At 41.8% G+C, this 25,225-nt stretch overlaps 1 pseudogene; it reads left to right on the top strand.

The window, feature by feature from the left end:
• Positions 1 to 5,728: 5,728 nt before the first annotated feature.
• LOC133377390 (short-chain dehydrogenase/reductase family 16C member 6-like) lies at positions 5,729 to 24,931 on the top strand (annotated as a pseudogene).
• Positions 24,932 to 25,225: the final 294 nt, after the last annotated feature.

Here is a 25,225-nt window from a genome sequence, read left to right as displayed (position 1 = left end):
TAACATTAACTCCAGGGAATGAAGTTTTAGATCCTTCGGAAGCTCGCCATGAATTGGTTGCAAGGCACTTCAAAGGTAAAGTCGCTTGCCTCCATAGCAATCTTGATGCCCCATCTACATCTACTGTAGTCCCCAGTGAGGTGTCCAGTGCAACGTCTGCTGCAACTTCTTAGGATCAGTTTCAGTTGATATGGACAAGGGGCTTGCAATGGTGCAGCCAGCAACTTGTCCTCTTGACCAGGGCTGGCACCAGCCTGACCTGGGCCCTAGCACCCACCCGCATGCTCCAACTACCTTTCCTTTGAAGTAAATGCTAGCTGCACTGCAGGTGCATGCCTTTCATCAACCAAGAGGCTTCCCTAAGGGGCTGATGCCCCTGCCACCATCAACCAAGATGGTGGCAGAAGCATCAGCCCCTTAGGGAAGCCTTGGCAGCCATCTTGGTTGATGGAAGGCATGTACCTGCAGTGTGGCCAGCATTTACTTCAAAGGAAAGGTAGGTGGGGCATGCAGCCAGGTGTCGCAGGCCTGCACAGTAGTATGGGGAATGCCTGGGAGCTCCCTCTCTGTGATCCGCAGCAGGGTCAGGAGCTGACACTGCCATGGATCTCTGAAGGGAGCACTACCCACCCAGCCTAAGGAAGGGTCCTTAGCCAGGGCCCAACCTGGCCGCCCTCTGGCACCAGCCCTGCTCTTGACACTTGCTCTTTTTGGCTTATTAAAGCTTGCCAAGGGGGTATGACTGAATGGATCTGGGTGTGGTTAATACATCTTTGTGGGAGGGAGTGTTCCCAGCCTGAAAGAGGTAGTAATCTGACCACTCCAGAAAAAGCCCACCCTGGGCCCACTGGTTTGTGATAACTACTGCCTGGTCACAAATACCCCCTTTTTAGGGAAGGGGAATGAGAGGGTTGTGGTGCAGTGGTGCAGCAACTACAGGTACTTTTGGATGAAACAGATTATCTTGAACCATTTCAATCTGGGTTCAGGCCTGGTTATGGGACTGAATCGGCCTGGTTGCCCTGATGGATGACCTTTTTTGGGAAAAGGACAGGGGGAGTGTGACCCTATTATTCTTACTTGATCAGCGGCTAGTGTTTTCTTTTTTTAGTTTAACTAATGAAAATTGTTCATACAGGAGCAGCACAAGATCCTCTGTGGTGCAACAATTAAACACATTATTCTAGTCAGCTGTATGAATTCTACCATGGTACTCGCATTCGTTTTGTTGTCTGTTTTGCAACCAAAGCTTCACCTGCAGGGCATGGATCCTCATAGATCCTCTGGATTTTTACAGGGGAAGCTACCAAAGCCACTATCGCATCATAAATTACATCCATGCGAATAGATTGCACTGAGGGGGAAAACATGTATCGCATGATTTACAGTCCTACCATGGTGCAAACAGCAATGGAACTAAGGTATGGACGTCATGGGGCCAAAATGTGGACCAATGGTATGGATTCTCATGGAATCTCTGATTTTTTACATGGGATTCCCACCAAACCACCCTCAATTCACAGAACAAATCTGTATCCACAGATCATATAGTAAAAACAATGGATCCAGTGCCTCATAGCATTACCATGGTGCAAAATCATGACTCCAAAGCATATAGGAAGTGCCATGAAATTCACTGTCATATCACAGATCAGATCCATGCCTACAGGTTGCACCACAAACAAGATTTGGGTAATCAGTGGAGACACATAAAGTATTTGATTTGATGGTCTTTTAAGAAGATGTCCTGTAAAAATCCACAGAATCTGTACCCTGGATCAATGTTTTTGCACTATGGCAGCATCATGAAGAATAAGTTCTAATCCATCTGTGATTTGAAGGTGATTTTGTGGGGATTCCCTGTAAAAACTCCAGAGGATACATAGCCCAGATCCATATTTTTGTGCCCTGGTGTTTCCTTAAAGTACAGGATCTCTCCTTTTTATGGTTTAGTCCATTAGCATAAATATGACTTGTGTTTTGAGAAGATTCTAGGTTAAGCCATGAGGATCGATGAGAATGCACACCTTGGATCCGTGTCTTTGCATCATGGCCACATCCCAGAAAGCACCTCCGAAAAGCATCATTTTTACAATTCAGCCTATTTTTTAAACAAGTTCCTAATTACAGGTTAAAAGAACAGCATGTTGGTCATGTGCATAACCAAGGTAAACATGAAATTAAGCCCTTCTTTGTAATTAAGCCTTTCAGTCCTTCCTTTTAATTAAATGATCTGATTGTAAGGCAGAGGCCTGAAACAAGTAGGAGTGGTGAACACCTTTAGGAGCAAATCTTTTATTTATTCTCAACTAGCAACATGCAAGATGAGCTATTACCGTTGATATTCTGAACCTAAGTTAGGACAATCTGCCCCAAAAGCTTTAAAGGGGTAAACTTTACTTCAAACATTAGTTGCAAGTTGTAGTAATTTTTATAGAACATTAACTACTAGAGTTATTTCTTTAATTAGGAAAAACATCTTCAGCAGAATCATGTTGAAAATAACAAGTATCTTACAAACACTCAAAGTTATTTTGTCAGTCTATTACTACTCTGAGGCATTCATTTTGATGTTCTTTTGTGTTTGTAAAAATGTTAATGGGGGAATAAATGCAATTGGAATAGAGCTTGCTTTAAATTTTGCTCGTCTTAGTGTCACTCTCATTCTCTGGGACATTGACAAAGAAGGTAACGCAGAGACAACTAAGCTTGCCAAAAGAAATGGAGCTCTAGCCATTTATGCCTACAAATGTGACTACAGCACGAGGGAAAAAATTTATGCAGTGGCAGATCAGGAAAAAAAGTATAGATCTTTGTTTATGAATAAAAAATATATATAATTGCATTTGCTTTAACCAAAAATATATTTGGCAACCTGAACTGTGAAATTTACCTGACTATATGTTTCATGATGGTCGGAAAGAATAAAGGAGACATACAGCCAAGTTAGAGGACAGGTGAGATATAGAATGCTTGAGTTTACTTAAAAGTATATTCCACTGAAATCAATGAAACTAGTTCCAAATAAAGCCCTTGAAGACAAAGAGAAATTTTTCTGATCTATATCAGTCTGGCAGTGTATTTGTTTTGCATATGTACTTTCTTTTGTTTTGTTGTGCACTTGTTTTGTAGTGCATTTAAAGGCACAAATCTGCAGCTAATGTAATATCTAGTTTTTCCTTAGCGATGCTTCTCAGGGCAGTTTATTTTTCTCTGCAGGCTTCTCCCTCTTGCAAAGCAATATTTTAATCTGAGCCAGGGCTTTTTTAAAAATAAGCAGCCAAGCCCAAAATGGGTTGTTACAGGAAAAAATGGAGAGTTAAGAAAGAACATTTGGGCTGTTCAAAAAGTCATGCAAAAGTTGTATAATGTTAGATGGTGTAAAAAAAGTAGCTGATCACAACATGGAAAGTAAATGAAGGGTGCAATCCAACTTGAAGGGTCCAATTTGTGCTAGGCTGGATGTGCCAGACCCCCGGTTGAGTCAGCAGGCTCCCAGAGCCAGCAGGCTGTGCCAGGCTCCACCAACAGAAGCCCTCACATCAGCTCAGTGCGCCACCCCCAGGACCCTGCCAGCTCAGCTGGGGGTCTGCCGGGGCGACCAGCCTGGTGAACAGAAAGCCAGAAGAAGCCAGTGGAAAGCCTGAAAGTGGGGTGTTCTAGCGACATGGCACAAGAGGAGCTGAGGGGGGGACTTCTACGTCATCCTCTTTGTGTTCAGAGCGCTCCCACGGGTCCCGATTCAGGCAAAATTTCCACTGGCCAATAGGCTAGTGGAGAAAAATAATTTCCCTAGTGGTCTTGGGGAGTAAGCACTCCCCAATAGGGTTGTTTGCGGGAGCCGGCTTTTGCTTTTCCAACCCCCGCACGTGGTTCCTGACTGAGCTGGCATTCAGCTAGCCCGGCAGCTTCCAAATGGGGAATGGAGCTTTCCGCCGGCTCCTCCTCCATCGTTTCCCCTCCCACCGGCTTCCCATGATTTGACTTGCTCTGTAAGTAGCCCAGGCTCCCCTAGAACTCCAAATCCTTATCACGCATACCCATTTCTCCTCTTGCCAAAGACACTCCACACTGCTGCTTTCCACAGAGTATTCACCAACGTTTATAATATGAAGGAAATGGAACACTCTTCTTCCTTAGTGTAGCCAATTCCCAGTTCTGAGAATTTTATCCCATTCTGTCTAAGCTTCTAAATGTCATGGAAAGCGACTCAAAGCAAGAAAGTATTATTGTATGCATAGGCAAGAAAAATGCACAGATGTGTTGTTAGCAGTTTGGTGTGTGAATTATAATCGCATACCACTGGACAGGTCTAAATTTCCCTTTTTTAAAAGTCCTGGCATGAGCTGTATACAGATAAAAATGTAGTGGCAAGTAGGTGTTTTTGTTATTGTAGTAACACTATCTGGTCACTTTAACCACCACAATTGGGAAAAAGTCTGCTGTGCATCATTTCCATGTATATACTGGTTCAGTATAGTGTGAGGTTTCCTCTTACACTTGTATGCATTTGAAAAGCACTCAGTCCTTTTTTAAAGAGACTCACAGATGCGATCTGGATGTTAAAGAGGGCTTTGAAGAGACTAGTCATGGAGAACTAGGAAATTGTCTCTGGGAAAATTAGATGCAAAAAAGTCTGCTGTGCTTGAAACAAACTTTAATATAGTTAGGCAGCGGCTGCAATCCTATCCCACTTACCTGGGAGCAAGCACCACGGAATCCTACGACACTAAACTTTTGATTAGATATGTGTACGATGGCACTGGAAGAGTTCTATAAATGACAGTCCTAACTGTGTTAATAAATCATCATGTGCATTGGGCATATCTCAAGTTTTCTTTTTTGTTGTAGGCTAAATGTAACTATTCTAATCAACAATGCAGGTATATCAAATGGGGGGGAAATCATGGATCTTCTGTACTCTGAGATGGAAAAAACACTAGATGTGAACACCAAGGCACTTTTTGGGTAATCACTTTCTTCTTGCGGATAACTATGAAATTGCACTGAGGAGTGGTTGGTGTTAGAAAATGCAACTGTTCGGTTTTATGAGCACTGTGCTCATTAATTTATACTACCCATTTTATTGCTACTTCTACAGTATACTCCCCTCCTTTCTTTCCTGATTAAATCCTACAGCATAACACAGATTTAAGCATGCTTATGCCTATTGAAATAAATGGTTTCAGAATTTTTTAAAAATTATTGTTCAAATCTGGTGATTTAAAACAAACTGATGTAGCAATTTTAAACAACTATGTCAGCATATTGTGCTTGTTATATTGTAATGCTTTGTTCCAATACACTTCTAAACTCCCTCCCAACTGAGATTAAAATAGGCGCCTTCCTTGTTAAACTTCCTTATTGCAGCAGGCATTTTAAGGTAGTCTTTGGTTTTATGATGATTTTTATTGTTTTATGTTACCAAAATCTTCCAAGCTACACAGGAAGTGGATTGGACTGTGAAAGACCAACCCAAATTGTGTTTGCAGTTTGACAAATTTGTAGGACAGTACAATATCTCAGAGAGAAGGTCAGGTCTCCTGCTCCCCTGGTGCATTCACTATAGCTGCCCAATTTCCCTGCTTTTTAAAGTTTGGTAGAAATATCTGTGGGTTACAGGTTCATTCTTAAACCGCAAGGGTTTTTTGCCTATTAGGGAATTTTCTATAGCACTTATTTAAAACATTTATTTTTACACGTTAAAAGAAGGGCATCCATGTTGATCATGAGCATTGCTAAGGTAAACGTATGAAATTAATCCCTTAATCCATTCCCTTTATTTCAACTGACTGATTGCAAGTGGGAGGAAAAAGTCAAAGAAGAGGTGTGTATACCCTCTTAATGAGAAAAGTGTTATGAAAGATTAGCTTACTGATCCTCTAAACTAGCACTGCATGAGATGTCATTATTATTCCCATTCTGAAGCTGAGAGAAACGTACCTAGGGGAAGTATTTCAAAGGGGAATTAACAAACTTTATTGCAAAAATTAGTGACAGGTGACCTTAATATTAGCAGAATATTAACCACTAGATTTTTTTTTAATTAGGAGAAACATCTTCAGTGGAATCATGTTAAAATAAGAAGCATCTTGGAAACACTCAGAGTTATAATTTTATCGATCTATTACTACTTTGAGGCCTTCATTTTGATGTTCTTTGTGTTTGTAAAAATGTGGGGGAAATAGTGCTTATTACAGGATCAGCAAATGGAAGTGGAAGAGAGCTCGCGGTAAATTTTGCCCGTCTTGGTGCCATTTTCGTTCTCTGGGACATTGACGGAGAAGGTAATGCAGAGACTACTGAGCTTACCAAAAGAAATTGAATTCTAGCAGTTTACACCTACAAATGTGACTGTAGCAAGAGGGAAGAAATTTACACAGTGGCAGAACAAGTTAAAAAAGAACACATGGATCTTTGTTTATAAATTAAAAAAGTACTATATGATAATTATTTTAATCCAGAATACATCTGGCAAACTTAATTATGAACATTTCCTAACTATATGTTGCACTGGGGCAGGAAAGAGTAAATAACCACGATGTATTGGATTCCTGCATTGAGCATGGTGTTAGATTCAATGGCCTTATAGACCCCTTCCAACTCTAAGATTCTATATGCAGTCAGTTTTTATAGGCCAGGTAGGACAGAATGCTTGGATTTCAACTGTAGCCTTTGGACTCCTCCAGATAACCTATAGGTGGGGGTCATCAGTGAAGTAGCTATGTTGTTGATACAAAATTGTTCAAGGTGGCTAAAACAAAAAGGGGTTGCAAAGGTTCTCACCGAACTAGGGTGAATGAGCAGTAAAGTTGCAAATGCAATACAATGTAAACAAGAGTAAACGGATGCACATCGGGGCAAAAAAATCCTTAATTTCACATACCCTCCTGTGACTGGTTGTGACTCATCATGAACAAGACCTTGGGGTTGTAGTAGATAGTCCAATGAAGATGTTGACCCAGTGTGTGTCAGCTGTGAAGTCAAATTCAATTTTATGAATCATTAGGAAAGGGGCTGAAAATAAACCTGTCAATATCTTAATGCCATTATACAAATATATGGTGAAACCATACTTGGGATGCTGTGTACGGTTCTAGTCACCTTACGTTAAAAATGATATTTTATAACTGGGAAAGGTTCAGAAAAGGCAACCAAAATTATCAAGGGGTAGGAACAATCCTCCTATGGGGAAAGATTACAACATATGGCCCTTTTTAGTTTAGAAAAAATAGGTGACATGGTAGAGATTTATAAGATTATGCATAGAGTGGAGAAAGTAGATAAAGATACTTTCTCCCTCCCTCGTAGTACTTTACACCACCTGCACTCTAGCCACCAACCCTCCTGTTTCATCGCATGCAGGTCACTAGAGTACCAAGGTGACCACATACTCCACAATGACAGCGAGGGTACCCAGGAGCAATCATGCTGATGGTTCTACACACCTCACCATTCCATAGTGAGACAACAGCCTCAACAGAAGTGCCAGCCATGTCAAGCAGAAAACTCCATAAGCCTCCAAGGACAGACCATTTCAGTGCCCCCTCCTGCAGACTAGAATAGCCATGTTCAGTTCAGCCCTTACCCAGGAATGGTCTATCCATGACAATGGACTCAGCAAGCCCCCCATTCAACAGAGTATTACCAATCTGCTCTTTGGCAAAGACCAGGTTGAGAATATGTCCAGCGACATGCATTGTGCCATTGATATACTGACAGAACTGCATGGTTTTCATGGAGGACATGAAGTCCTGAGCCAGCCCATTTGAGGCAGCCTTAGCATGGATATTGAAGTCCCCCAACACCACTGTGAAAGGATTCTCCAAAACCACAGCTGAGATTACTTCAGCCAGCTTGGTTCGGGAGGTTGTAGTGAGAGAGATGGGAGGTACCCTAACAACATCCCTGTTCTATCTTTCTGGCCCAGCACCACAAATAATCCCTCAAGCCCATATATAGTATGGATTGTTCTCCCGGTGAGGAAGATGGAATTTTTATGAACAATTGCAACCTCAGCCCTCCCTGCCCCTCTGACCTGAAATGGTTCTGCACTGAGTATCCAGGTGGGCACAGCTGGGTCAGCATAGTGCCACCCAAACTCATCTACCCAGGTCTCAGTTATGCATAGCAGGTCAGCCGCCTCAACAATGATCAAATTGTGGATAATAGATATTTGACTTTAGACAGACCTGGCATTTAACAACATCAGCCAGGCAGGTCGGCTGACCAGCAGCCCCAGACTCTGAAACACAGCAGGTGAAACACAAGGGGCAAGGGCTTTGATGCAACTAACCCTCCTCCTACCCCCATCATACTTCCCTCTACCTGCCATCACAAGCATAGCAGTCCTACTTTTCCCCCTCCCCAATCCTTGCCCTGGATACATACTTCCCTGATCCACCTCTAGCAAAACAAAGGAATACTGCAGAAGTCAGTGGCAAGAACATCAAACTAGGAGACATTCAATTAAAGAAAATGATTGGACATGGCTCATACACCAGCTCTCACCTGCAATAACAACTTACCATTCTCCCTTGTCTCCCACTGAGGAAGGGCACAGTTTCATCCAGGGTCATGAAGCTCCTTTCTACTAACAGACACCACTCCAGACCACCTCCAACCTCTCACCCCAGAAATAGCCTAGAGAAAACACAACAATCAGTATAACTCATAAAACCTTGCCCTATAAAACTAATCAGAAGGGGTTGAGTCCTCATTGCACCCCCAAAGACACAACCCCAAGAGAACACCCCACCTACAGCACTACCCACTGTGTCCAGGGTGGTTGGCTTATATCCTCCCTTTCCCCAGCACCACTGCAAAGTCTGCTGGTTTGGGGAGTGCCCTGGGCAGCTGCAGCTACTCAGGCAGATAGAATACAGCTTCATCAGGGTCTAGTCCTGATGGTAACTGTTTCCCAAAACGAGCCTCTTGGAGGAAGCTCCTTCTGCAAGGGGTAGGGGGCCCACTGTTAACTATGTACCTCTCCCTATCTCAACAGACTGCCTCCCTCCCAATCACCTCCTTCTGCTATTGCAGATAAATCAACTGCTGGGCAAATTGGATCAAACCACAGCAGGCTTCCTGCTGTGGTTAGATTAAACAATGACTTCCTTTTTTAAAAACAAATAAGCTTATGAAAACAATATATGAATAAGCCCATCAGGTATCTATGTTAGTCATGAACATTACCAAGGTAATTGTGTCAAATTATATCCTTATTGTGTCAAATTATATCCTTAGTCCATTCCTTCCTTTTTATTTTGATTGGAAATACAAGTCTGATTGGAAATACAAGTCTGATTGGAAATACAAGTCTGATTGGAAATGGGAGGGGAGAGAAAGAGAACAGGAGTTGTGTGCACCCTCTTAATGTGACAACCACCAAATGAAGTAAATCATTACTATTCTCATTCTGATGCTGAGGCAGAAGGATCTGCCTTGATAGCTTTAAAAAGGACATTCCCAATGTTTTCTGGAAAGAAATTAGTTACAACTGGCAGTAACTAATTAGGAGCAAAATATTAACTTTTAAAAAAAGAATTAGGGAGATACAGATGCTCTTGGAGGTCACAGATTCATAAGGTCACCATCAGTCGTAATCGACTTGAAGGCACATAACAACAACAACAGAATCATGAATATAAGGCAAACCATTTTGAACACTCTCCAATTTATAATTTCGTAAGTCTGTTACTACTTTGAGGCCTTCATTTTGATGTTCTTTTGTGTTTGTAAAAATGTTACTGTTTCTCCCTCTCTCCCGCTCTCTCCCCCTCTCTCCCCCTCCCTCCCTCCCTCCCCCCCTCCCCCTCCCTCCCTCCCCCCGCCCTCCCCCCCGCCCTCCCCCCCGCCCTCCCCCCCGCCCTCCCCCTCGCCCTCCCCCTCGCCCTCCCCCTCGCCCTTCCTCCCAGCAGGAGCCCAGGGTGGCAAACAAAAGCACTAAAAACACTTTAAAACATCATAAAAACACCTTAAAATACATTAAAACAAAACAACTTTTACAACATTTATTAAAAAAGCTTTAAAGACATCTTTTTTAAAAGGGTTAAAAAACATATTGTTTAGAAAAAAAGGTTAAAAAAATTAAAAAGCAATTCTAACACAGACACAGACTGGTATAGGTCTCAACTTAAAAGGCTTGTTTAAAGAGGAAAGTCTTCAATAGGCACCAAAAAGATAACAGAGATGGCGCCTGCCTAATATTTAAGGGGAGGGAATTCCACCTGCAGCGACTTATGGCTACCCTATGAATAGGGTTTTCATGGTAAGCGGTATTCAGAGGGGGTTTACCATTGTCTCCCTCTGAGGCTCATCCTCCGCAGCTGGCTAGGGCCTGCTCAGCTTGCCACAGCTGCAAAAGCCAGCCCCTTCCTTGTCCACAACTGCTGGGGGGCAAGTGGGCTCCTTGAGATTATGCAGCTTGCCCACGGCTGCACAGGTGGCAGGGCACATAACCCCTGAGCCACTCGCTGTGGGGGGTGTTCTTTAGCTGGCCCTTGACACCCAGGAGACACGAGTGGGGATTTGAACTCACAGATTCTGGACTCCCAGCCAGGCTCTCCTTCCCACTGTGCTATACAAATTAACAAATAAATATTAAAACAATTGCCTTGCACTTCTCCACTCAACATCTCTCAAGCTCCTGGCTCTCACCCTGGTCTCCACCCATCCACCTTGGCTGTCACCCAGGGTCCCACAAACATAAATCGTCCCCAAAGTCTCATAAGCATCTCAGGGGATCCCAAAATGGCGAACAGAAGGATGTGGGGGCAGCTGGAGGCCTGGTCCGCCCCTGCGCTGGAAGGTGCTGTCGACAAGGACACTGCTTTTCCTGAGGCAGTGTAGGTAGAAGTGTGGGGTGCGGAAGGTGAGCTCCAGGGAGCGGCGTGAGATGAAGCTGGAGTGGCCCATGTTGAAGTCCTGCGAGGAGCCATGGCCTATCATCACAGCCACCCGCTGCATCATGAATTCCAGGTCACAGCCTCAAAGATGTGCCAGCACCGGAGGCAACGCTGACTCCAGGACCAAGCAGAAGGAGGTCACCGACAACGATGTATTTTATATTTTCTAACTCTTGCATCTCCATATCCTCAGGCTCACAATATCCTGCTCTTCCTTCCAGCCAAGGGTGGCAAACAAAACACTGAAACAACTCTAAAACATCTTAGAAACAGACTTGAAAATATATTTAAAAAAATCTTTAAAAACATGTTAAAACAAAACATCTTTTTAAAATGCTTTTAAAAAAACATCTTAAAAAGCAATTCCAACACGGTTGCAGACGGGGATAAGGTTTCTACTTTATAGGGTTGTTGAAAGAGGAAGGTCTTGAAAGGTTGTCAGACAGAGGCAGGCCAGGATCTCTTCTCGATCATCCCAGAGTGCAGGACACTGAGTAATGGGCTCAACCTACAGGAAGCCAGATTTCAACTGAACATCAGGAAAAACTTCCTAACTGTCAGAGCAGTACGACAATGGAACCAATGACTTAGAGAGGTGGTGGGCTCTCAAGCACTGGAAGCCTTCAAGAGTTAAGATGGACAGCTATATGTCAGATATGTTTTTACGATTATCTCCACATATTTGTACTCATATACATACATGTAGGTTTCTCGGTTTGTTTGTATATATATGCTTATTGTATTTTATTGTATTTTATGTATTATAAATAATTGTATTATATGTATTTTAACTTACTGTTTTGTCTTGTGTTTTTTATTCTGTATAATTTTACTATGTGTGTGATTTTATTGTAAGCTGCCCTGAGTGCCCTATTGTGGGGTAGAAGGGCAGGATAGAAATATTTTAAATAAATAAATAGATTAGGGGTAAGACGGTCTTTCAGGTTTCCTGGTACCAAGCTGTCTAGGGCTTTGTACACCAAAACTAGAACCGTGAACTTGGCCCGGTAGCAAATGGGCAGCCAGTGCAATTCTTTCAGCAGTGGGGTGACATGTTGGCGATACCCTGCCCCAATGAGCAGTCTCGCTGCCACATTTTGAACCAGCTGCAGCTTCCGGACCATCCTCAAGGGCAGCCCCACATAGAGCACATTACAGTAATCCAGTCTGGAGGTTACCAGTGCGTGGACAACAGTGGTCAGGCTATCCTGGTCCAGAAAAGTCTGCAGCTGTCTTATCAGCCGAAGCTGGTAAAAAATTATGTCGTACTGAATTTGTAAGTGTGCTCTCTCTCTCTCTCTCTCTGGACATCTGAGTCGACTATAGCTTACATCAGCCTTAAGCGGCAATGAAGGCTGGTTTAAGAAAGTGGAGGCATGTTCAAAACACACAGATAAACACTGTTTATTAGCATTTGTATATTACAGCAGGGAACTGAGGTTGAGATGAAATAAATTACCTAAGATAGAGTCAGAATCGGATTGTAAACACAATGCATTTTCCCACAATTTAACCACTATTAAGACCCAATTGCACAAAAGTGTGCATCAAATTCTCATCTAAACAAAATACCCATGATGGGTATTCTGGTTCAGCAATATCTGGAGGGACAAAGTTTTTCCAGACTCTGCCACCCAGCCATGACAGATGCTATTTGAGGTCGCTGATTCATAGGGTCGCCATAAGTCATAATCGACTTGAAGGCACATAACAACAACAAGATACCCAACCACAAATATTGAATTTACCCAGAGGTACATGCAACAGGTGAATGGGATGGAGAAGAAGATGCCTGTGTAAACTATAGCCAAATTTGTATCAAAGGCATGTGCCCCAAGCTGATTTATTTATTTAAAAGTTTTCTATACTACTTTTACCTTATAAAGGAAATAACAAAGCAGTTCACTTGCTTCAATATCTGATATGTATTTGGGATTTATGATATTTTGAATAAATTACATTAAGTATCATGAATATAGTTTAGTTTTAATAACCCACTAGTCGTATGATGGATTGGGTGGATATTTTTTATTCTATTCTTTTTTTATGTACGATAGTTACATTACTTCAGTGTATTTTTCCGTTTTTAACTATAAAGAGGTAAAAGGGGAGCAAACAGCAATACTTAATAAAAATCAATAGTATAATAATCAATAAAAAACATCCCGGTAACTAAGGGCAGCAGGGACTGGTACCATCAAGAAGCAGATGTGGCTTCAATTAAGTCTTTTAAGTACCTAGTTACACCCCCTGATGGAGTAGGCTGCACATAAATAAATGTTATTGGGCTAATTAGATCTACCTAACACCATAATTACAAGCTGATTTCAAAGCAGTAATCATCATTGATTTCCACAGAACAAATTTATGCCTTATGCAGTTGGGTTTGCAGTCTAAAGGTGGAACTACGCTTTACATCAGCCAACATGGGTTCTCCAATTCCAGTTTGTCAAGGCAATGCAATACTATGTGAGTTAGGGTTGCCAGGTCAGAAGCATCCCAAACCCTGAGATTTCAGGAGTGTGTGCTAGTGATGTCATGGGGGGCCCTAGTGATGTCATTAAGCATGATACATTAAGCATCAATCACAGTTGCTTGGAGCATGCCACTTAAACAAAAACATTTCTCTGATTGGAAATTAGGAGAGAAATCTTAGCTAAATGAGGGTGTTTCCAGGTCCAGCTGAAGTGATGATTTCTTCTCACCTGCTTAGACAGGCTGGGTAAGGAACATTTAATCTCACCAGCTTGCTTCTGGCAAGAAGGGTTTAAGTGCCCTCAGGCCAGGCCCATCACCAGAAGGCCACTGTAGGAAGAAAGGAGCCTAGTGTTGTGGAGATGTTAGATGGGAGCACTCAGGAGTAAAGATGGATGCCCCTGAAGGCTGCAATTCTCAACATACTTACTAAAGGACTAAGCCCCATAGAACTCAACAGGACTTACTTCTGAGTAGATATCATTAGGATTATATTATTGGTAAGGCTTGACTAGGGATCCTCTGCAATGATATCCATATCAAAGAGGATTGGCAACCCCCTGCCTGGAATGCCCTGCCTGTCTTTTAACATGGCTGCTCCAGACTTGACCCTCCACTGCAAAGAGAGGTTTGAGAAATGAGTAAGAGTTAAGAAGATCATCTTCTCTTTCCTGTCTACTCCGTGAGCTGCTATAAACTCACTTTGACAGCCAACCCAATTCCAGTGAGTAATAATTGACAGAGAGAAAACACATGGTTTGGTCTACCTTCACAGGCAGTAGATTGGGAACAACAGCAATTGAAGCGACACTTCCCAGTATGTGAATTCTCTTTTACCACTATTGGGCAAGAAACAAACCATCATGCTAATAACAAAGTGCATCATCAGTGGGTTTAAGGGGGTTGAGCTGAGCACATGGAACCACTGTTACTGCTTTTATGGATGTAAGGGAGTGAGGTCAGAGGTAAATGAAATGCAAATAGAAAAGAAAAACAAAAGACCATGATGATTCCCTAAATAGATAAATACCATACCAACCACAACAAGATTCCTATGAGTAAGGCAGAAAATTCAGCATCCCGCAACCAGTCAGGGTTCCTAACCAAAATTTTAAAAAACCGGCAAATAGTCAGCCAAAGCCACAGAAATCCCCACGCAACACAACCTGACCTGTTGTCAGGTCAGGGGCTGCAGTTAGTGCAGAATGCTGCGGCACGATTGCTAACATGAGTGAGACCCTGTCAGCACATAAAACCTGTGCTCTGAAATCTGCACTGGTTGTTGATTTGCTACCAGGCCAAGTTCAAGGTGTGCTTTCCATGTTACAGGTACCACATAGTACTTGTTTGTTTGTTTATTTATTATTTGGTTTATATCCCACCCTTCCTCCCAGCAGGACCCGAGGGTGGCAAGAAAGTGCACCAAAAACACTTTAAAACATCATAAAAACAGACTTTAATGTATATTAAAACAAAACATCTTTGTTCTGCTCTTGTAAGAAATTGATCCTTTAGTGGTGCCAGTACTTAACACTTTGGAACTCCCTGCCCATTTACATTTGGCAGGAGCCTTCATTGTACTCATTTTGGCACCTGCTAAAAACATTTTTGTTTAGGCAAGCCTACCCAGGCATTTAGAAGCTATTATATTTTTATTTGTTTTTAACTCATTCTTGATTTTATTATGTTCAATGTTTTAAATACCTATCTTTAACCTTTTTTTGCCAATAATTTTATTGTTTTAATTCCTTCTATAAACCGCTTTGAGGTTTTTTACAATAAAGCTGTATATAAATGTAGGAAGTAAAATACATAAATAAATTTCAGAGTCACTGTGGCCCTTGCATCTCTTCCCTCTTTTAGGCACAAAAGAATCTACCTTATATCAAGTCAGGCCATTTGATATCATCTAGCTCAGTACTGATGACATGGACTAGCATTGGCTCTCCAGGATTCCAGGCAATAGCCTCTTCCAGAGATTGAATTTTGGACCTTTGCATGCAAAGCATGTGCCCTGCCACTGAGCTACAGCCCTGTTTTAAAAAGTATCTTTTAAAACTGTTCTTTTCAATTCACTAATGAATGCACAGCATACTAGGGCAGATCCACACCATGCATTTAAAGCATATTCAACATACATTTGATGTACATGAATCCCACCACAGAATCCTGGGAACTGTAGTTTGTTAAGGGTGGTGGCAACTATAATTGTGAGGGGGAAACTACACTTCCCAGGATTATTTGGAATAAGTCATGTGCTTTAAATGTGATTTGGATGTGCTTTAAATGTATTGTGTGGATTTGCATTACTTCATAAAATTTGCCTGCATAGAAATCATTTTAATTAAATTTTTAAATGGAAATAAGCTACAAGGTTTGCTGGGTGACCATGGGCTACTCACCATCTCTAATCTGCCCCTCAGGGTGAAAACAATAGAGGGAGCCATGACCACCCCAAGGAAGAAGGGCACACTTGAAATGTAGAGAAAATAATAACTTGTACATATTGTGAAATCAGGTACATATCAAGACATAATATGAAGAAATGTTTATATAAGCATGAATGTCAAAGATGTTTATTATTTAGGCAACCTGTAAAGATATTTATAGTGCAATCCTATGCATGTTTACTCAGAAGCAAGTCCCAATGTATTCAATGGGGCTTACACAGACAGGGAAGCATCCATAGGACTGCAATTCAGTGATAAAGAACTTCACTCACCCAATCCAAAATTCAGAATCATGCCACGTTAAGCTGTTTTGCAACTGTTTTATACTTGTTTTATGATTATTGGATTTTTAATGGCTTTTTTCTTCTTGTGAGCTCCCTTGGTTTCCAATCCTTCCTCACAGGGATGTTGGAAATATTCCATATATACACACACTGGAGATGTAAAAATACATACCCCTCATATAATAGTTTATTGTCAAAACCAATTGGCCATTGCTATCTTTTTTTAAAAAATAAGTATTAGTTTCATGCCAAATAAAACCAGTGACACCTAAGTATGCCCTGCCTAAGTGCTTAAAAAAAAGGATTGGAGGGGGAGAGAAAAATGTTTACAACACAATCCTTTTCTATGTTCACTCAAAAGTCCCATTAATTTTCAGCACCATCCTAACCACGTCTACTCAAAAGTAAGTCCTACTGAATTCAATGGGGTTACCTCCCAGGTATGTTGAATAAGCATTGCAGCTTTACTTCCAGAAGAGCTTCATATTGGGGAAGTTTTCAAAACAGGTTATGAATAAGACAAATAAACTGCCCTCTTCAACAGTCCGGTAAAATTTAAAGTTGTTTGACTCCTTAATTAGAAAAGTATAACACTGCAGCATATACACTTTTGAAAACATCTGTTCAAAAATTATTTGAAAGATAAAATGTATAATATGCCATTTTTGCAAGTAATTAAAAAACCCTGCATGTACACTTTTATGCCTACCAAGATCCTGCTATGATTTTCAGTTGTAGTGCAATCCTGTGCTGGTTTACTCAGAAGCAAGTCCCAATCCTGTACAAAGTACTCTTTATGCTGCTGACAGCTATATATTTACTGAATTCCTGATGTGAGACAAGCAGGAAAGGAAACTGTGGGTTTAGGTATTGCCTGGGGGTCAACAAATCTTGTCAATCACAACCCTGATTTCACTTATTGGCTAAAAATCTGAAAGGGCTGTGATTAGAGCAGCCGGAACTAACAGAAGTTGCAAGGGGGCTGACATTTTGGTTTATATCTTTTGAACCAGACCACCTAGAAACTTTTTTTAAAAAAAATGAAAGCTAAGAGTCTGGAGATTAAGGTTACTCACCTGGAGACCCACAGAGGACCCCCAAAAACCGGAGTCTCTGGGTGAAATCCGGACACCTCGCAAACCTAGGTAGCAGGAAGACTTTTGAGGAAGAATTGCAGACAAGAACATGTTTGCTATAACTGGCTTTCCCGCACCGACATTTCTGGTCTTGTAAGGGAAGAGTGGTCTGTTGTGGTGGACAGCTAGTAGTTGAGGGAAGGGAAAGTTATCCCCCTTCCCACCAACTGGTTCCTAATAGAGATTCTAGGTACTTGAGGCAACTCATGACACAAATTTGCCTGAAATGCCTATGTTAACTTGTATGTATCAGCGCCACTGCGCAAATCAAGATGATTGGTGCCTCCTTGTAAGCAAAGTTTAAAAAATGTTTTTAAGCTTTAAAAATGGGGAGGAAGGTGACAGGAGACCCATGGCTCAGGCCTGAACCACCCCTAACAACACATGTGCTCATGGGCATCCACAGGAATTTTTCTGGTGTGCGGGAGGGCAAAGTAAAATAGTGAAAGGGGAGAGTAGGCTAGATTCTAAAGTGCCTATATGTTTTGCCTCACATAGGTTCTACAAATGCTAGAAATTTGAATATTTTTTAAATGAAAGCTGGAAATCTGGAGATTATGGTTCATCCTGGGGGGGGGGTTCCCCAACCCATGCACACCCATACTGATCTGCTGGTTTCCCCTGTCCCCTGCATTAGTGTAATTAAGCCTAGGGAAGCCTGTATTTGTATCATAGTAACATGCAGTCCTGCACACAGGCCAGCCGCCTGTTTAGTTTCTCTTCGTGTTTCATATGGTTCAAGGAAACAACTGAGTGTGAAGTGGACTGTAGTATGTGACAGTAGTGACAAGCAGGCATTTTTGTGGTTGCACTTTTCCTAGGCACCACAATCATGAAAATGGTTGTAGCGCACTATTTCCATATATAGATTGGTTGATATTTAGGTTTCTTCTTGCAGTGGCAAGCATGTGAAGAGTTCTCACTCTTTCATACAAGAGATAAGCAACTGCACTTGGGATATTTAAAAGAAATTTGAAGGGAGTAGACCTGAAGAGTCAGAGAATCCTACTTAGGGAGGTTAGATACAAAAAGTCTTCTGTTTTTTTTAAACAAACCAAATACAATTAGGGTTCTATGAAAATATAAAATACACTCCAAGCTGTGTGCATCATCACATGTGGACATGAAATCTCACGTTTCCCTTTTCCTTGAAGGTTAATAAAAGAAGTAGGAGTGAACAGGAAGAATTTGATTGCTCTTCCTGATCCTGATATGGAAGAAACATTAGAAGTTAACATTTCTGGGTAAACATTTTCCTGTGGATAACTATGAAACTACCTTTCAGGTGGTCCAAAGAGCTGCGGCCAGATTGTTAACTGCAGTTGGTTTCTGGGAGTACGTTATTCCCTTATTACAACAGCTCCACTGGCTACTGGTCTATTTCCAATCACAGTTCAGAGTTATGGCCTATAAAGTCCTATATCGTTTTGATCCAGTCTATCTGAAGGACCATATCTTCCCATATGAGCCCTAAGATCACCCTTATAGCCACATCTGGTGGGAACACAGGGAAGAGCCTTCTCGGTGGCTGCACACAGGCTCTTTCCCAGGGAGGTTAGGCTCCTTGCTGTCCTTCCATCAGCAGGAGAAGAGTCTTCTGTTCCGACAGGCTTTTGGGAACTGACAGTATGGGCTATTAAGTAGGGTGCTGCACTGGAGTAACGGGTAGCGTGAATTCTATGTATAATTTTTGCGATTTTGTTATATGTGCCTTACTTGCGAATTACCCATGCTCATGTTTTTTTATTCCCGGATTGTGATGGCCTATGGCTGTAAACAATAAAGTATTTTACCTTAAAAAAAAGTAGGGTGCTGTTTTTACTTAATTTTTTTTTAATTGCTATGTTTTAAATGGTTCTAATTTTATAGTCCATTTAATTACATATTAATTAACTTCTGTTTATTTATGTTTTTAAATGTATTCATTTTAATTTTTGTAATATGTCTTGAGTCCCAGTTCTGGGGGAAAGGCAGGATATAAATTATTATTATTATTATTATGTTTGTCATTGTTGTTGTTGTTTTATTATATACTGAACCTTTTGTTTTAAAAAATCCATGGTTTGAACTTGGCTACATTTAAGAAACTATTCAAGGAACACAAACCTAAGAACACTGGGGTTTCATAAGTACTGTGATGCTAATTTATACTTGATTGTTGCTTCTGTGATACATTCCAGGAGGACCCAACATGGTGCCTTCCAGATGTTGATGAACTATATTGTCATGCTGGCTGGGGCTGATGGGGATTGGAGTCTAGTATCATTTGTGGAGTACCACATTGATTACCCCTAGTGCACTCCCTCTTTCTCTCCTCCCTGCCAAGTCTTACAATGTAGTACAGAGTTAAGAATGCTTGAAGCTATTGATGTAAACAGGTTCAGAAAGTTGCCAAATTCTTGAAGTTATTAAACAGTCCATAAGTGGAGATTCAAAATATAAAACAGTTTAAAGATCCAAAACAACTACGCCAGCACATGTTTTCGTAGTTGTAATCCTTTTCCTGTCATACCAGTTGTGAATTTTTGGTCCTCCAAATGTTGCCAAACTACAACTCTCATCAGCTCCATGCAAAATGGCCAATGGCCAGGGATGATGGGAGCTATAGTTTGGCAACATCTGGAGAGCCAAAGTTCCCCACACCAGCATTACACTGTCGGTGAAAATATGGAAATGAACAGAGTTTGGGAAAGTTACTTTTTTGAACTACAATTCCCATCAGCCCCAGCCAGCATGGCCACTGGATTGGGCTGATGGGAGTTGTAGTTCAAAAAAGTAACTTTTCCAAGCTCTGAAATGATATAAAGCATGCCTAATATTAATGTTTGTTTACTCACTGTGTCACAGACTTGCAAAGCCTTCATACCAGCCATGATTGCCTGGAACAATGGACATTTGGTTACTATTTAAAGTTTAGCACTAATAGGGGCCAGAAATTTCACAGGTCAGCATTTTCTGCATCTATTTATTATCCAAACAAATACAAACAAAGGCAAATAAATCCCAACCTGTAGCTCAAGCAACAAATTGGGTAGGGACAAAAGTAGAAATCTCAAATCTTGTGGGGAAAAATGACACTTTAATTCAAGGAATACTTTTTTTAAAATGTCCATATACAAAAGTCATAACAGATGTATATGACAAACAGTTATCTATTCACTAATAGGCAAAAACCCTTGCGGTATAAGAATGTACATATAGCCCACAGCTATTTCTATCAAACTTTAAAAAGCAGGGAAATTGGGCAGCTATAGTGAATGAACCAGGGGAGCAGGAGACCTGACCTCCTCTCTGAGATATTATACTGCCCTACGAATTGGTCAAAATGCAAACACCATTTGGGTTGGTCTTTCACAGTCCAATCCATTTCCTGTGTAGCTTGGAAGAATTTGGTAACATGTGCCTCTGAGTATATGGTGAGTTGACAGTCGAAGAGGAGAAAAAAGGGTGGAAGGAGGAGGGGCAGGTAAGCTTCCCTAATCATATCAGTTTACAATGAAGTTTATTTATTTATTTAATTTCGCCCTTCCTCCCAGCAGGAGCCCAGGGCAGCAAACAAAAGCACTAAAAACACTTTAAAACATCATAAAAACAGACTGTCAGCTCTACACTGCATCAGCAGTGTTGGGGGGGGCTGGAAATTCCTGGGTCTTTGGCAGGGAAGGAAAGTCCTTAGCCAGCAGTCGGGTTGTAAATCTGCCAGGCCTATCCGAAGCGTACTTGCTGAGTCAGAAGTCCAGAAGCGAGGTCAGTGGAGGTCCGGGATCAATTGCCAAGGAGGTCAGTCAAAGAGATGCTGCAGGGAAACTAGGTCTACACAAAGCCACGCCTGACATTGTTGTCAGCAACAAGCTGCAGCCAAGGTGTGCCTTATAAAGAGCAGGATGGACAGCAGGTGTGAGCCCTCAGCGTTTGGGCCTTAAGGAGACAGGCCTGCCTCTCTTCTGCCTGACCTTCTGCTGTCTACGTTCTGCAAGTGAGGGGGGAGTATCCTGTTCACTGTCTGTGTCTGGCTGCAGGGCCTCTGCTGTCCCTGGGGTGCTCTGCAGCTGAGGGGCAGAAGGAGCTGGATTCTCAGGAGGCTCCTCCGTGTCTCCTGCTGCTCCTGGGTCTGCTGCTGTTACTCCCGAGTCATCCTCATCTGAGGAGTCCTCTGACGGGGCCATGACACAGACATTGAAATACATTAAAACAAAACAACTTTAAAAACATTTTTTAAAGCTTTGAAGATATTTTTTAAAAAGGTTAAAAACATATTGTGTTTTTAGAGGGTTTAAAAGCATATTACAAAGCAATTCCAACACAGAAGTTAGTCAGAGCGTAGCACAGGTAAAGGTAGGTAACCCTAGCCAGCTGGAGGACCCTAACTCTCTCTTCCTTCTGGGACACAAACAAAAGAACAAAACAGGAGTTGCTCTTGCCCCACTTCCAACAATTAATAGGGAGGGAGGGCACATGCATCACCAAGAACAAGGACAAACGAGGACACATTTGTCAATAATTTGCATAATCTAAATTTTATGCATAGATGCAAACATGATTACTATAATTTAAATAGTAATGCAAAACATCTCATCAAACAGAAAAGATTCTGATCAGGTGATCTATATAACTGCTCAGTCTGTCCAGGTGCTAACTGTTAATGGGCAACTTCAAGGCCCCTGCTCTCCTTCTTATGAATTTTTATCCTTAAATAAATCTTGGCCCTTCACGTAGAAGACTGTCCTCTAACACCCATCTTCAGTTGCCATCCCCACAATTTGTGCTATTGAATTCCATGAAGTAGTAATGTGCTGTGTGAATTAAGTACTGTGATCATAAGAAGCTGCTTTCTACCAAGTCAGACCATTGGTCTATCTCGCTAGCATTGTATACTGATTGGAAGCAGCTCTCCAGGATTTCAGACTGGGGTCTTACCTGGAGATGCCGGGGACTGAACCTGGGACCTTCTTCATGCAAAGCCCTGAGCCATATAGTGCTACAGCAACTAGAGACGGAGGAGAAATTTGATTCAGTTTGCATTTAAAGGTGAACCTACCAACTTCACACTTTCTGAAACAATATGTGAACAGTAACACAGCTATTCACACTTCTCCAAATTTTGCACTGCGATTCTCCAGCCAAGTAATGTTTACAAAAATGCTTATATAAGGGTAAAGTGTACATAAAAATGGATATACTGTATTTGTGCAAATTAAATATAAAATGGCATTATAGGAGAAATTGCTTTGCAAAAATGTGTATATCAGGCAAAATTGTATACAAAAATGTGTACGTTAGAAGAAATTTGCACTAAAATGCTTGTGAATTTTCATAAGGTTTTTTTAAAGAAAAAATTGCAAACTGATGTTGAAATCTAGTGAACCAAACCTAGGATTGGAAAAATGAGAAATTTAAAGAAGCCAACATTGACAAATTTGCTCATCCCTAACAAAATTTGGTTGTATTCAGCTATAAGAATTTATTTGATGAACTGAGTTTAGGATTAACAATTACATTAACTCCTACATTAGTTCTTACATAATATCACATATGTTTGTTGCCACATTTTTAATCTTTTTTCTCCACCTTTTAGACTACTGTGCAAGTAAATATGGAGCATTAGGCTTTTTGGAGGCTGTTTCCTTTGAATCAATTCATTTCATTTTTAATTTGTATACCTCCTTTCTACATCACTGCACTCAAGATGGTTTACAACCATAGAAATGACAAAAATATACAGAAGTAATCAGGACCGGCTCCAGGCATGCGGGGGCCCTTGGGAATCAGCTTGCCCTGGGCCCCTGGTGGGTGGGTGGGTGTGCGCATGTGTGCGTATGCGCACGCACAGCCCCCCCACGGCCCCCCTACCTGTCTAGTCTTTACCATTGCCATTAATGAAGATGGCGGCCGCGGTTTCCCTAAGGGGAATGAAGCATCCGCCGCCATCTTTGTTGATGGCACATGTGCGTGCTATGTGCGCACATCTCTGCCATCAACTAAGATGGCGGCAGCGGCTTCAGTACCTTACGGAAGCTGCGACCGACATCTTCATTAAGGGCAATGCTAAAAAGCCGGCTGACAGGTAAGTGGGGGGCGTGGGGGGCACAGATCACGGAAGGGGAGTGGAGGGCCCCTCAGGTGTCCCTCAGGGGCTCCTGTAGCTCCGGGGCTCTCGGGCCAGTGCCCAACCTGGCCACCCTTTAGAACCGGCCCTGGAAGTAATCATGCTATCATCCTATAATACTACAAAATATCAAAATATAAAGTAATACAAAATAAGCTTAAACAACACATGTTACAAAAATACAAAATATTACAAAATATACAAGTGTTGCATCAATACAGATTACTATTAAATAAACCCTGTATCATTCCCTTCTACTTCTAACATACACACCCTCTCAGGCTCCTGGCTCTCACCCAGGACTCCATACATCCATCCTGGCTCTCACCCAGGACCCAAACACAGCTCACCCCCAGAATCTCACAACAAAGAAGGAACCTGGGAACTGCTTATATCATTATAAAAACAAAACAATAACATCAAAAATTATGGAATGCAAGGAAGAGAGGCATCAAAACCTTTCATGTGAAGTATTAGTTCCTCTCTATTCCGCACTGGTTAGGCCTCATCTTGAGTACTGCATCCAGTTCTGGTCTCCGCACTTTAAGAAGGATGCAGACAAACTGGAGCAGGTTCAGAGGAGGGCAACAAGGATGATCAGGGGACAGGAAACAAAACCCTATTAGGAGAGACTGAAAGAACTGGGCATGTTTAGCCTGGAGAAGAGAAGACTGAGGGGGAGATATGATAGCACTCTTCAAGTACATGAAAGGTTGTCACATACAGGAGGGCCAGGATCTCTTCTCGATCGTCCCAGAGTGCAGGACACAGAATAATGGGCTCAACTTACAGGAAACCAGATTTTGACTGAATATCAGGAAAAATGTCCTAACTGTTAGAGCCATACGACAATGGAACCAATTGCCTAGAGCAGCCTTTCCCAACCAGTGTGCCTCCAGATGTTGTTGGACCACAATTCCCATCTCTCCTGACCATTGGCAATGCTGGCTGAGGCTGATGGGAGTTGTGGTCCAACAACATCTGGAGGCACACTGGTTGGGAAAGGCTGACCTAGAGAGGTAGTGGGCTCTCCGACACTGGAGGCATTCAAGAGGCAGCTGGACAGCCAGCCATCTGTTGGGAATACTTTGATTTGGATTCCTGCATTGAGCAGGGGGTTGGACTTGATGGCCTTATAGGCCCCTTCCAACTCTACTATTCTATGATTCTATGAAAACCACTATTGCCTTCTTGGTTTTGTAAATACAAGACTGAGTGCTGGCATAATACCAAAGTAAGTGCGAGACTTTGAACACCAATACATCACATGACAGTTTACAATTCAGTAAAAGCCATGTCATGGCATTTGGCTAGTACAATAAATTTATGAATATTAATATTAATCTATGATTCAGTAAGCATAAAGCTGGTGGGATTTTTTTACTTTCTTTTGGAACTCATCAATTTGAAAGAGGTTTGCCATGCAGTATGAAAAGCTGCTGCTCAGGCAATGCAAGCCAAAAGTAGATGTTCTTTGCTAGCACTCTGCGGTTCTTCAGATCCAGGGGGGGGATTTTATTCAGGGTTTATGCAATGAACTTTTTTCTCCTCTTTCAGGAGGCCTTGTCTGTAGGCTGCCAAGATATATGTGTCTGGTTTTCCACAAAGACAGAGGGCAGAAAAGTCCAGTTATGGGTTAACACTGTGCGGGCAGTCCAAGGACACAGACTGCAGCTGTACAGAGCTGGATATCTATATATCCTTGGAAAGTGAAAGCTTGAAGTGTGGGGGATGTTGTTAGAAGTTGGGAGAAGCCAGAGACTGCATTTTATGTCTGTGCCTTAATGTCAGTAAAGACTCTTAAAACTATAACAGTCTGTGTCTCTCTATCTGCTGGCTCTCTGGGACTGGGCTGCAACCGGGTACA

Source organism: Rhineura floridana, chromosome 1 (assembly GCF_030035675.1).
Source record: "Rhineura floridana isolate rRhiFlo1 chromosome 1, rRhiFlo1.hap2, whole genome shotgun sequence".
Taxonomy (NCBI): Eukaryota; Metazoa; Chordata; class Lepidosauria; order Squamata; family Rhineuridae; genus Rhineura; species Rhineura floridana.
The sequence above is the reverse complement of the archived record's forward strand: the minus strand, read 5'-3'. Positions and strand labels throughout refer to the sequence as shown.